Below are 10,000 nucleotides of genomic sequence, written 5' to 3' on the forward strand. Positions count from 1 at the left end.
TGACATTGAAATCAGGACCTGTGTATGGGATCGTGGGCTGCTTTCCTTGCGTGCTCTGCTGTGGGCAAAGAAACCTGCTTTTACTCATCAGCCTTTCTAGGACCTGCAAGATATCACCCACTACTGCAGACGATGGAGTGTACAGCAGACATGCGTGTATTTTATGACAGAGGTTCCAGCGTCGTCAAAATACCCGGAACACCTCCTCCGAGTTCAACGTCTTGCACGGCTCTAAGGGTAACAAACGGGGTGTGGGAAAAAAGGCCACACTTCCCTGACCGGGAATCGAACACGGGCCGCGGCGGTGAGAGCGCCGAATCCTAACCACTAGACCACCAGGGACACGGGGAAAAGCCCTCTCCCGTCTGTGGCGTGCCCGCAGTGCGACCGACGTCGGCTCTGAAAGCGGGGCCAGGCTCGGCAATCTTTAATTGAGACAGAGACTCATCCACCAGCGATTTTAAAACTGCAGTAACCCGTTGAAGACACGACCCCGCCTGCCGTCGTCACTTAGATCTAACCTGCAAAAGAATCACTGCTACAACAGCTTCCGCGACACAATGGTCAGCCAACTGGGGGAGGAACTGTGTTGTGAAAAACTGGAAAGACACAACAGGGAAACCCACCAGGTTCAGTGTCATACAGACTAGTGTCGCTTGACAGACAAAACTTGCAGTACAAGATTTCTAAAGATTCTTCACAATCACAGGAGTTACAGCCATCACACATCGGTGGGTTAACACTCACACACACAAAGAAAACCACATCGCCCAGCACAAAGAAGAAAACAAGACTTACACCAAGTTGAGAGCACTTTGCCGCTGGGGGAACGGAATCACGACTGTCTTCGATATTGACGCCAGGCTTTCCCTACACAAGGCCAGAACCAGACCGTGAAAAGATGGCTCCGGGATGCCCGCGCTGCTCAGGTCGAGCCCGTTATGCCAAAGCAGCCTGTGGCGGGCAATGAAAACTCAAGCAGCCAGTGTGTCTGCTTCCTGGTCTGCAAAGGCTCTCCAGGAAAATCTCTCTTGCGCTTCTGCTGAACTGCTGCTTCATCTACACAGGGGCCCCCGCCTTCTTAATCAAGGAGTCCAATGGCAGCATTAGTCGCAAGTGCTCGTCAGTTCCCACACAGTCGGGGAGGAGCCCGGGACTTGATGAGGACAACGACAGCCAGCTTGGCATTGTTTTCCTCGGCACCTATCAATTATCACAGCAGGGTGTGACGTCCCCGGGTCGTGGGGTGTGAGTGAGGGACAGGAAGCAAGCAAGAGACAGAGGAAGTCAAGAGCCACCACACCCTGTTGCTTGCCAGTAATCACACAACTATGGCCCTCAGCTGATACCCCTTTACAAGTGGGAGACCCTGCTCCGAGTCCAGCCCGAGTGCAAAAGGAGGGCAAAAGGCCCCAGCGAGATTTGAACTCGCGACCCCTGGTTTACAAGACCAGTGCTCTAACCCCTGAGCTATGGAGCCACGAGGCTCCAGGTCCTGACTCACGCGCACACAAACGTACCGAGTCAAGCAGCTGGCAACATGAGGGAGACACGGTGCCCGGCTCAGCTACACAGCGGAGAGAGCAGAGAAAGGACGCCACGGCGAAGCTGAAGTCTTGCACAGGCCCATGGAAGACACCGAAGATCACCAAGGGAATCGACAGTCGCCCCGGCTCTTGTGTGGTTCCATGGTGTAATGGTTAGCACTCTGGACTCTGAATCCAGCGATCCGAGTTCAAATCTCGGTGGAACCTTTTGTGGGTGACATTGGAATTGGTGTCTGGAATGCCAAACGGGAATTCCCGCTGAAATAAACGGGGTGGGGGGAAAAAAGCCACGCTTCCCTGACCAGGAACTGAACTTGGGCCGCAGCGGTGAGAGTGCCGAATCCTAACCACTAGACCACCAGGGACACAGGGAAAGGCCCTCTCCCATCTGTGGCGTGCCCGCAGCGCGACCGACGTCGGCTCTTAAAGCGGGGCCGAGCTCGGCAATCTTGAATTGAGACAGAGACTCATCCACCCGCGATTTTAAAACTGCAGTAACCCGTTGAAGAAACGACCCCGCCTGCCGTCGTCACTTAGATCTAACCCGTAAAAGAATCACTGCTACAACAGCTTCCGCGACGCAATGGTCAGCCACCTGGGGGAGGAACCGTGGTGTGAATGACTGGAAGGACACAACAGGGAAACCCACGAGGTTCAGTGTCATACAGACTAGTTTCGCTTGACAGAAAATGAAATCACAAGTAGCCAGTGTGTCTGTAAAGGCTCTCCAGGAAAATTTCTCACGCTTCTGCTGAACTGCTGCTTCATCTACGCAGGGGCCCCCGCCTTCTTAATCAAGGAGTCCAATGGCAGCATTTGTCGCAAGTGCTCGTCAGTTCCCACACAGTCGGGGAAGAGCCCGGGACTTGATGAGGACAACGACAGCCAGCTTGGCATTGTTTTCCTCGGCACCTATCAATTATCACAGCAGGGTATGACGTCCCCGGGGCGTGGGGTGTGAGTGAGGGACAGGAAGCAGGCAAGAGACAGAGAAAGCCAAGAGCCACCACACCCTGTTGCTTGCCAGTATTCACACAATTACGGCCCTCAGCTGATACCCCTTTACAAGCGGGAGACCCTGCTCCGCGTCCAGCCCGAGTGCAAAAGGCCCCGGCGAGATTTGAACTCGCGACCCCTGGTTTACAAGGCCAGTGCTCTAACCCCTGAACTATGGAGCCACGAGGCTCCAGACCCTGACTCACGCACACACAAACGTACCGAGTCACGCAGCTGGCTACATGTGGGAGACACGGTGCCCGGCTCAGCTACACAATGGAGAAAGCAAAGAAAGGACGCCACGGCGAAGCTGAAGTCTTGCACAGGCCCATGGACGTCGCCCCAGCTCTCGTGTGGTTCCATGGTGTAATGGTTAGCACTCTGGGCTTTGAATCCAGCGATCCGAGATCAAGTCTCGGTGGAACCTGTTGTGGGTGACATTGAAATCAGGACCTGTGTATGGGATCGTGGGCTGCTTTCCTTGCGTGCTCTGCTGTGGGCAAAGAAACCTGCTTTTACTCATCAGCCTTTCTAGGACCTGCAAGATATCACCCACTACTGCAGACGATGGAGTGTACAGCAGACATGCGTGTATTTTATGACAGAGGTTCCTGCGTCGTCAAAATACCCGGAACACCTCCTCCGAGTTCAACGTCTTGCACGGCTCTAAGGGTAACAAACGGGGTGTGGGAAAAAAGGCCACACTTCCCTGACCGGGAATCGAACACGGGCCGCAGCGGTGAGAGCGCCGAATCCTAACCACTAGACCACCAGGGACACGGGGAAAAGCCCTCTCCCGTCTGTGGCGTGCCCGCAGTGCGACCGACGTCGGCTCTGAAAGCGGGGCCAGGCTCGGCAATCTTTAATTGAGACAGAGACTCATCCACCAGCGATTTTAAAACTGCAGTAACCCGTTGAAGACACGACCCCGCCTGCCGTCGTCACTTAGATCTAACCTGCAAAAGAATCACTGCTACAACAGCTTCCGCGACACAATGGTCAGCCAACTGGGGGAGGAACTGTGTTGTGAAAAACTGGAAAGACACAACAGGGAAACCCACCAGGTTCAGTGTCATACAGACTAGTGTCGCTTGACAGACAAAACTTGCAGTACAAGATTTCTAAAGATTCTTCACAATCACAGGAGTTACAGCCATCACACATCGGTGGGTTAACACTCACACACACAAAGAAAACCACATCGCCCAGCACAAAGAAGAAAACAAGACTTACACCAAGTTGAGAGCACTTTGCCGCTGGGGGAACGGAATCACGACTGTCTTCGATATTGACGCCAGGCTTTCCCTACACAAGGCCAGAACCAGACCGTGAAAAGATGGCTCCGGGATGCCCGCGCTGCTCAGGTCGAGCCCGTTATGCCAAAGCAGCCTGTGGCGGGCAATGAAAACTCAAGCAGCCAGTGTGTCTGCTTCCTGGTCTGCAAAGGCTCTCCAGGAAAATCTCTCTTGCGCTTCTGCTGAACTGCTGCTTCATCTACACAGGGGCCCCCGCCTTCTTAATCAAGGAGTCCAATGGCAGCATTAGTCGCAAGTGCTCGTCAGTTCCCACACAGTCGGGGAGGAGCCCGGGACTTGATGAGGACAACGACAGCCAGCTTGGCATTGTTTTCCTCGGCACCTATCAATTATCACAGCAGGGTGTGACGTCCCCGGGGCGTGGGGTGTGAGTGAGGGACAGGAAGCAAGCAAGAGACAGAGGAAGTCAAGAGCCACCACACCCTGTTGCTTGCCAGTAATCACACAACTATGGCCCTCAGCTGATACCCCTTTACAAGTGGGAGACCCTGCTCCGAGTCCAACCCGAGTGCAAAAGGAGGGCAAAAGGCCCCAGCGAGATTTGAACTCGCGACCCCTGGTTTACAAGACCAGTGCTCTAACCCCTGAGCTATGGAGCCACGAGGCTCCAGGTCCTGACTCACGCGCACACAAACGTACCGAGTCAAGCAGCTGGCAACATGAGGGAGACACGGTGCCCGGCTCAGCTACACAGCGGAGAGAGCAGAGAAAGGACGCCACGGCGAAGCTGAAGTCTTGCACAGGCCCATGGAAGACACCGAAGATCACCAAGGGAATCGACAGTCGCCCCGGCTCTTGTGTGGTTCCATGGTGTAATGGTTAGCACTCTGGACTCTGAATCCAGCGATCCGAGTTCAAATCTCGGTGGAACCTTTTGTGGGTGACATTGGAATTGGTGTCTGGAATGCCAAACGGGAATTCCCGCTGAAATAAACGGGGTGGGGGGAAAAAAGCCACGCTTCCCTGACCAGGAACTGAACTTGGGCCGCAGCGGTGAGAGCGCCGAATCCTAACCACTAGACCACCAGGGACACAGGGAAAGGCCCTCTCCCATCTGTGGCGTGCCCGCAGCGCGACCGACGTCGGCTCTTAAAGCGGGGCCGAGCTCGGCAATCTTGAATTGAGACAGAGACTCATCCACCCGCGATTTTAAAACTGCAGTAACCCGTTGAAGACACGACCCCGCCTGCCGTCGTCACTTAGATCTAACCCGTAAAAGAATCACTGCTACAACAGCTTCTGCGACGCAATGGTCAGCCACCTGGGGGAGGAACCGTGGTGTGAATGACTGGAAGGACACAACAGGGAAACCCACGAGGTTCAGTGTCATACAGACTAGTTTCGCTTGACAGAAAATGAAATCACAAGTAGCCAGTGTGTCTGTAAAGGCTCTCCAGGAAAATTTCTCACGCTTCTGCTGAACTGCTGCTTCATCTACGCAGGGGCCCCCGCCTTCTTAATCAAGGAGTCCAATGGCAGCATTTGTCGCAAGTGCTCGTCAGTTCCCACACAGTCGGGGAAGAGCCCGGGACTTGATGAGGACAACGACAGCCAGCTTGGCATTGTTTTCCTCGGCACCTATCAATTATCACAGCAGGGTATGACGTCCCCGGGGCGTGGGGTGTGAGTGAGGGACAGGAAGCAGGCAAGAGACAGAGAAAGCCAAGAGCCACCACACCCTGTTGCTTGCCAGTATTCACACAATTACGGCCCTCAGCTGATACCCCTTTACAAGCGGGAGACCCTGCTCCGCGTCCAGCCCGAGTGCAAAAGGCCCCGGCGAGATTTGAACTCGCGACCCCTGGTTTACAAGGCCAGTGCTCTAACCCCTGAACTATGGAGCCACGAGGCTCCAGACCCTGACTCACGCACACACAAACGTACCGAGTCACGCAGCTGGCTACATGTGGGAGACACGGTGCCCGGCTCAGCTACACAATGGAGAAAGCAAAGAAAGGACGCCACGGCGAAGCTGAAGTCTTGCACAGGCCCATGGACGTCGCCCCAGCTCTCGTGTGGTTCCATGGTGTAATGGTTAGCACTCTGGGCTTTGAATCCAGCGATCCGAGATCAAGTCTCGGTGGAACCTGTTGTGGGTGACATTGAAATCAGGACCTGTGTATGGGATCGTGGGCTGCTTTCCTTGCGTGCTCTGCTGTGGGCAAAGAAACCTGCTTTTACTCATCAGCCTTTCTAGGACCTGCAAGATATCACCCACTACTGCAGACGATGGAGTGTACAGCAGACATGCGTGTATTTTATGACAGAGGTTCCTGCGTCGTCAAAATACCCGGAACACCTCCTCCGAGTTCAACGTCTTGCACGGCTCTAAGGGTAACAAACGGGGTGTGGGAAAAAAGGCCACACTTCCCTGACCGGGAATCGAACACGGGCCGCAGCGGTGAGAGCGCCGAATCCTAACCACTAGACCACCAGGGACACGGGGAAAAGCCCTCTCCCGTCTGTGGCGTGCCCGCAGTGCGACCGACGTCGGCTCTGAAAGCGGGGCCAGGCTCGGCAATCTTTAATTGAGACAGAGACTCATCCACCAGCGATTTTAAAACTGCAGTAACCCGTTGAAGACACGACCCCGCCTGCCGTCGTCACTTAGATCTAACCTGCAAAAGAATCACTGCTACAACAGCTTCCGCGACACAATGGTCAGCCAACTGGGGGAGGAACTGTGTTGTGAAAAACTGGAAAGACACAACAGGGAAACCCACCAGGTTCAGTGTCATACAGACTAGTGTCGCTTGACAGACAAAACTTGCAGTACAAGATTTCTAAAGATTCTTCACAATCACAGGAGTTACAGCCATCACACATCGGTGGGTTAACACTCACACACACAAAGAAAACCACATCGCCCAGCACAAAGAAGAAAACAAGACTTACACCAAGTTGAGAGCACTTTGCCGCTGGGGGAACGGAATCACGACTGTCTTCGATATTGACGCCAGGCTTTCCCTACACAAGGCCAGAACCAGACCGTGAAAAGATGGCTCCGGGATGCCCGCGCTGCTCAGGTCGAGCCCGTTATGCCAAAGCAGCCTGTGGCGGGCAATGAAAACTCAAGCAGCCAGTGTGTCTGCTTCCTGGTCTGCAAAGGCTCTCCAGGAAAATCTCTCTTGCGCTTCTGCTGAACTGCTGCTTCATCTACACAGGGGCCCCCGCCTTCTTAATCAAGGAGTCCAATGGCAGCATTAGTCGCAAGTGCTCGTCAGTTCCCACACAGTCGGGGAGGAGCCCGGGACTTGATGAGGACAACGACAGCCAGCTTGGCATTGTTTTCCTCGGCACCTATCAATTATCACAGCAGGGTGTGACGTCCCCGGGGCGTGGGGTGTGAGTGAGGGACAGGAAGCAAGCAAGAGACAGAGGAAGTCAAGAGCCACCACACCCTGTTGCTTGCCAGTAATCACACAACTATGGCCCTCAGCTGATACCCCTTTACAAGTGGGAGACCCTGCTCCGAGTCCAACCCGAGTGCAAAAGGAGGGCAAAAGGCCCCAGCGAGATTTGAACTCGCGACCCCTGGTTTACAAGACCAGTGCTCTAACCCCTGAGCTATGGAGCCACGAGGCTCCAGGTCCTGACTCACGCGCACACAAACGTACCGAGTCAAGCAGCTGGCAACATGAGGGAGACACGGTGCCCGGCTCAGCTACACAGCGGAGAGAGCAGAGAAAGGACGCCACGGCGAAGCTGAAGTCTTGCACAGGCCCATGGAAGACACCGAAGATCACCAAGGGAATCGACAGTCGCCCCGGCTCTTGTGTGGTTCCATGGTGTAATGGTTAGCACTCTGGACTCTGAATCCAGCGATCCGAGTTCAAATCTCGGTGGAACCTTTTGTGGGTGACATTGGAATTGGTGTCTGGAATGCCAAACGGGAATTCCCGCTGAAATAAACGGGGTGGGGGGAAAAAAGCCACGCTTCCCTGACCAGGAACTGAACTTGGGCCGCAGCGGTGAGAGCGCCGAATCCTAACCACTAGACCACCAGGGACACAGGGAAAGGCCCTCTCCCATCTGTGGCGTGCCCGCAGCGCGACCGACGTCGGCTCTTAAAGCGGGGCCGAGCTCGGCAATCTTGAATTGAGACAGAGACTCATCCACCCGCGATTTTAAAACTGCAGTAACCCGTTGAAGACACGACCCCGCCTGCCGTCGTCACTTAGATCTAACCCGTAAAAGAATCACTGCTACAACAGCTTCTGCGACGCAATGGTCAGCCACCTGGGGGAGGAACCGTGGTGCGAATGACTGGAAGGACACAACAGGGAAACCCACGAGGTTCAGTGTCATACAGACTAGTTTCGCTTGACAGAAAATGAAATCACAAGTAGCCAGTGTGTCTGTAAAGGCTCTCCAGGAAAATTTCTCACGCTTCTGCTGAACTGCTGCTTCATCTACGCAGGGGCCCCCGCCTTCTTAATCAAGGAGTCCAATGGCAGCATTTGTCGCAAGTGCTCGTCAGTTCCCACACAGTCGGGGAAGAGCCCGGGACTTGATGAGGACAACGACAGCCAGCTTGGCATTGTTTTCCTCGGCACCTATCAATTATCACAGCAGGGTATGACGTCCCCGGGGCGTGGGGTGTGAGTGAGGGACAGGAAGCAGGCAAGAGACAGAGAAAGCCAAGAGCCACCACACCCTGTTGCTTGCCAGTATTCACACAATTACGGCCCTCAGCTGATACCCCTTTACAAGCGGGAGACCCTGCTCCGCGTCCAGCCCGAGTGCAAAAGGCCCCGGCGAGATTTGAACTCGCGACCCCTGGTTTACAAGGCCAGTGCTCTAACCCCTGAACTATGGAGCCACGAGGCTCCAGACCCTGACTCACGCACACACAAACGTACCGAGTCACGCAGCTGGCTACATGTGGGAGACACGGTGCCCGGCTCAGCTACACAATGGAGAAAGCAAAGAAAGGACGCCACGGCGAAGCTGAAGTCTTGCACAGGCCCATGGACGTCGCCCCAGCTCTCGTGTGGTTCCATGGTGTAATGGTTAGCACTCTGGGCTTTGAATCCAGCGATCCGAGATCAAGTCTCGGTGGAACCTGTTGTGGGTGACATTGAAATCAGGACCTGTGTATGGGATCGTGGGCTGCTTTCCTTGCGTGCTCTGCTGTGGGCAAAGAAACCTGCTTTTACTCATCAGCCTTTCTAGGACCTGCAAGATATCACCCACTACTGCAGACGATGGAGTGTACAGCAGACATGCGTGTATTTTATGACAGAGGTTCCTGCGTCGTCAAAATACCCGGAACACCTCCTCCGAGTTCAACGTCTTGCACGGCTCTAAGGGTAACAAACGGGGTGTGGGAAAAAAGGCCACACTTCCCTGACCGGGAATCGAACACGGGCCGCGGCGGTGAGAGCGCCGAATCCTAACCACTAGACCACCAGGGACACGGGGAAAAGCCCTCTCCCGTCTGTGGCGTGCCCGCAGTGCGACCGACGTCGGCTCTGAAAGCGGGGCCAGGCTCGGCAATCTTTAATTGAGACAGAGACTCATCCACCAGCGATTTTAAAACTGCAGTAACCCGTTGAAGACACGACCCCGCCTGCCGTCGTCACTTAGATCTAACCTGCAAAAGAATCACTGCTACAACAGCTTCCGCGACACAATGGTCAGCCAACTGGGGGAGGAACTGTGTTGTGAAAAACTGGAAAGACACAACAGGGAAACCCACCAGGTTCAGTGTCATACAGACTAGTGTCGCTTGACAGACAAAACTTGCAGTACAAGATTTCTAAAGATTCTTCACAATCACAGGAGTTACAGCCATCACACATCGGTGGGTTAACACTCACACACACAAAGAAAACCACATCGCCCAGCACAAAGAAGAAAACAAGACTTACACCAAGTTGAGAGCACTTTGCCGCTGGGGGAACGGAATCACGACTGTCTTCGATATTGACGCCAGGCTTTCCCTACACAAGGCCAGAACCAGACCGTGAAAAGATGGCTCCGGGATGCCCGCGCTGCTCAGGTCGAGCCCGTTATGCCAAAGCAGCCTGTGGCGGGCAATGAAAACTCAAGCAGCCAGTGTGTCTGCTTCCTGGTCTGCAAAGGCTCTCCAGGAAAATCTCTCTTGCGCTTCTGCTGAACTGCTGCTTCATCTACACA

At 54.5% G+C, this 10,000-nt stretch overlaps 16 non-coding genes across 16 annotated transcripts; 6 read left to right on the forward strand and 10 right to left on the reverse strand.

Moving 5' to 3' along the window:
- Window positions 1–270: 270 nt before the first annotated feature.
- trnae-cuc (transfer RNA glutamic acid (anticodon CUC)) lies at window positions 271–342 on the reverse strand. Its single transcript has one exon. It is a non-coding gene; the product is annotated as a tRNA-Glu (tRNA).
- Window positions 343–1,407: 1,065 nt separating this feature from the next.
- On the reverse strand, window positions 1,408–1,480 carry trnat-ugu (transfer RNA threonine (anticodon UGU)). The gene has a single exon. It is a non-coding gene; the product is annotated as a tRNA-Thr (tRNA).
- Window positions 1,481–1,682: 202 nt separating this feature from the next.
- On the forward strand, window positions 1,683–1,754 carry trnaq-cug (transfer RNA glutamine (anticodon CUG)). The gene has a single exon. It is a non-coding gene; the product is annotated as a tRNA-Gln (tRNA).
- Window positions 1,755–2,652: 898 nt separating this feature from the next.
- trnat-ugu (transfer RNA threonine (anticodon UGU)) lies at window positions 2,653–2,725 on the reverse strand. Its single transcript has one exon. It is a non-coding gene; the product is annotated as a tRNA-Thr (tRNA).
- A 173-nt stretch (window positions 2,726–2,898) lies between these two features.
- On the forward strand, window positions 2,899–2,970 carry trnaq-uug (transfer RNA glutamine (anticodon UUG)). Its single transcript has one exon. It is a non-coding gene; the product is annotated as a tRNA-Gln (tRNA).
- A 278-nt stretch (window positions 2,971–3,248) lies between these two features.
- Window positions 3,249–3,320, reverse strand: trnae-cuc (transfer RNA glutamic acid (anticodon CUC)). Its single transcript has one exon. It is a non-coding gene; the product is annotated as a tRNA-Glu (tRNA).
- A 1,065-nt stretch (window positions 3,321–4,385) lies between these two features.
- Window positions 4,386–4,458, reverse strand: trnat-ugu (transfer RNA threonine (anticodon UGU)). The gene has a single exon. It is a non-coding gene; the product is annotated as a tRNA-Thr (tRNA).
- A 202-nt stretch (window positions 4,459–4,660) lies between these two features.
- Window positions 4,661–4,732, forward strand: trnaq-cug (transfer RNA glutamine (anticodon CUG)). The gene has a single exon. It is a non-coding gene; the product is annotated as a tRNA-Gln (tRNA).
- Window positions 4,733–5,630: 898 nt separating this feature from the next.
- Window positions 5,631–5,703, reverse strand: trnat-ugu (transfer RNA threonine (anticodon UGU)). Its single transcript has one exon. It is a non-coding gene; the product is annotated as a tRNA-Thr (tRNA).
- A 173-nt stretch (window positions 5,704–5,876) lies between these two features.
- trnaq-uug (transfer RNA glutamine (anticodon UUG)) lies at window positions 5,877–5,948 on the forward strand. The gene has a single exon. It is a non-coding gene; the product is annotated as a tRNA-Gln (tRNA).
- A 278-nt stretch (window positions 5,949–6,226) lies between these two features.
- On the reverse strand, window positions 6,227–6,298 carry trnae-cuc (transfer RNA glutamic acid (anticodon CUC)). The gene has a single exon. It is a non-coding gene; the product is annotated as a tRNA-Glu (tRNA).
- Window positions 6,299–7,363: 1,065 nt separating this feature from the next.
- trnat-ugu (transfer RNA threonine (anticodon UGU)) lies at window positions 7,364–7,436 on the reverse strand. The gene has a single exon. It is a non-coding gene; the product is annotated as a tRNA-Thr (tRNA).
- A 202-nt stretch (window positions 7,437–7,638) lies between these two features.
- On the forward strand, window positions 7,639–7,710 carry trnaq-cug (transfer RNA glutamine (anticodon CUG)). The gene has a single exon. It is a non-coding gene; the product is annotated as a tRNA-Gln (tRNA).
- Window positions 7,711–8,608: 898 nt separating this feature from the next.
- On the reverse strand, window positions 8,609–8,681 carry trnat-ugu (transfer RNA threonine (anticodon UGU)). The gene has a single exon. It is a non-coding gene; the product is annotated as a tRNA-Thr (tRNA).
- Window positions 8,682–8,854: 173 nt separating this feature from the next.
- trnaq-uug (transfer RNA glutamine (anticodon UUG)) lies at window positions 8,855–8,926 on the forward strand. Its single transcript has one exon. It is a non-coding gene; the product is annotated as a tRNA-Gln (tRNA).
- A 278-nt stretch (window positions 8,927–9,204) lies between these two features.
- Window positions 9,205–9,276, reverse strand: trnae-cuc (transfer RNA glutamic acid (anticodon CUC)). The gene has a single exon. It is a non-coding gene; the product is annotated as a tRNA-Glu (tRNA).
- Window positions 9,277–10,000: the final 724 nt, after the last annotated feature.

Source organism: Lepisosteus oculatus, chromosome 6 (genome assembly GCF_040954835.1).
Source record: "Lepisosteus oculatus isolate fLepOcu1 chromosome 6, fLepOcu1.hap2, whole genome shotgun sequence".
Classification (NCBI taxonomy): Eukaryota; Metazoa; Chordata; class Actinopteri; order Semionotiformes; family Lepisosteidae; genus Lepisosteus; species Lepisosteus oculatus.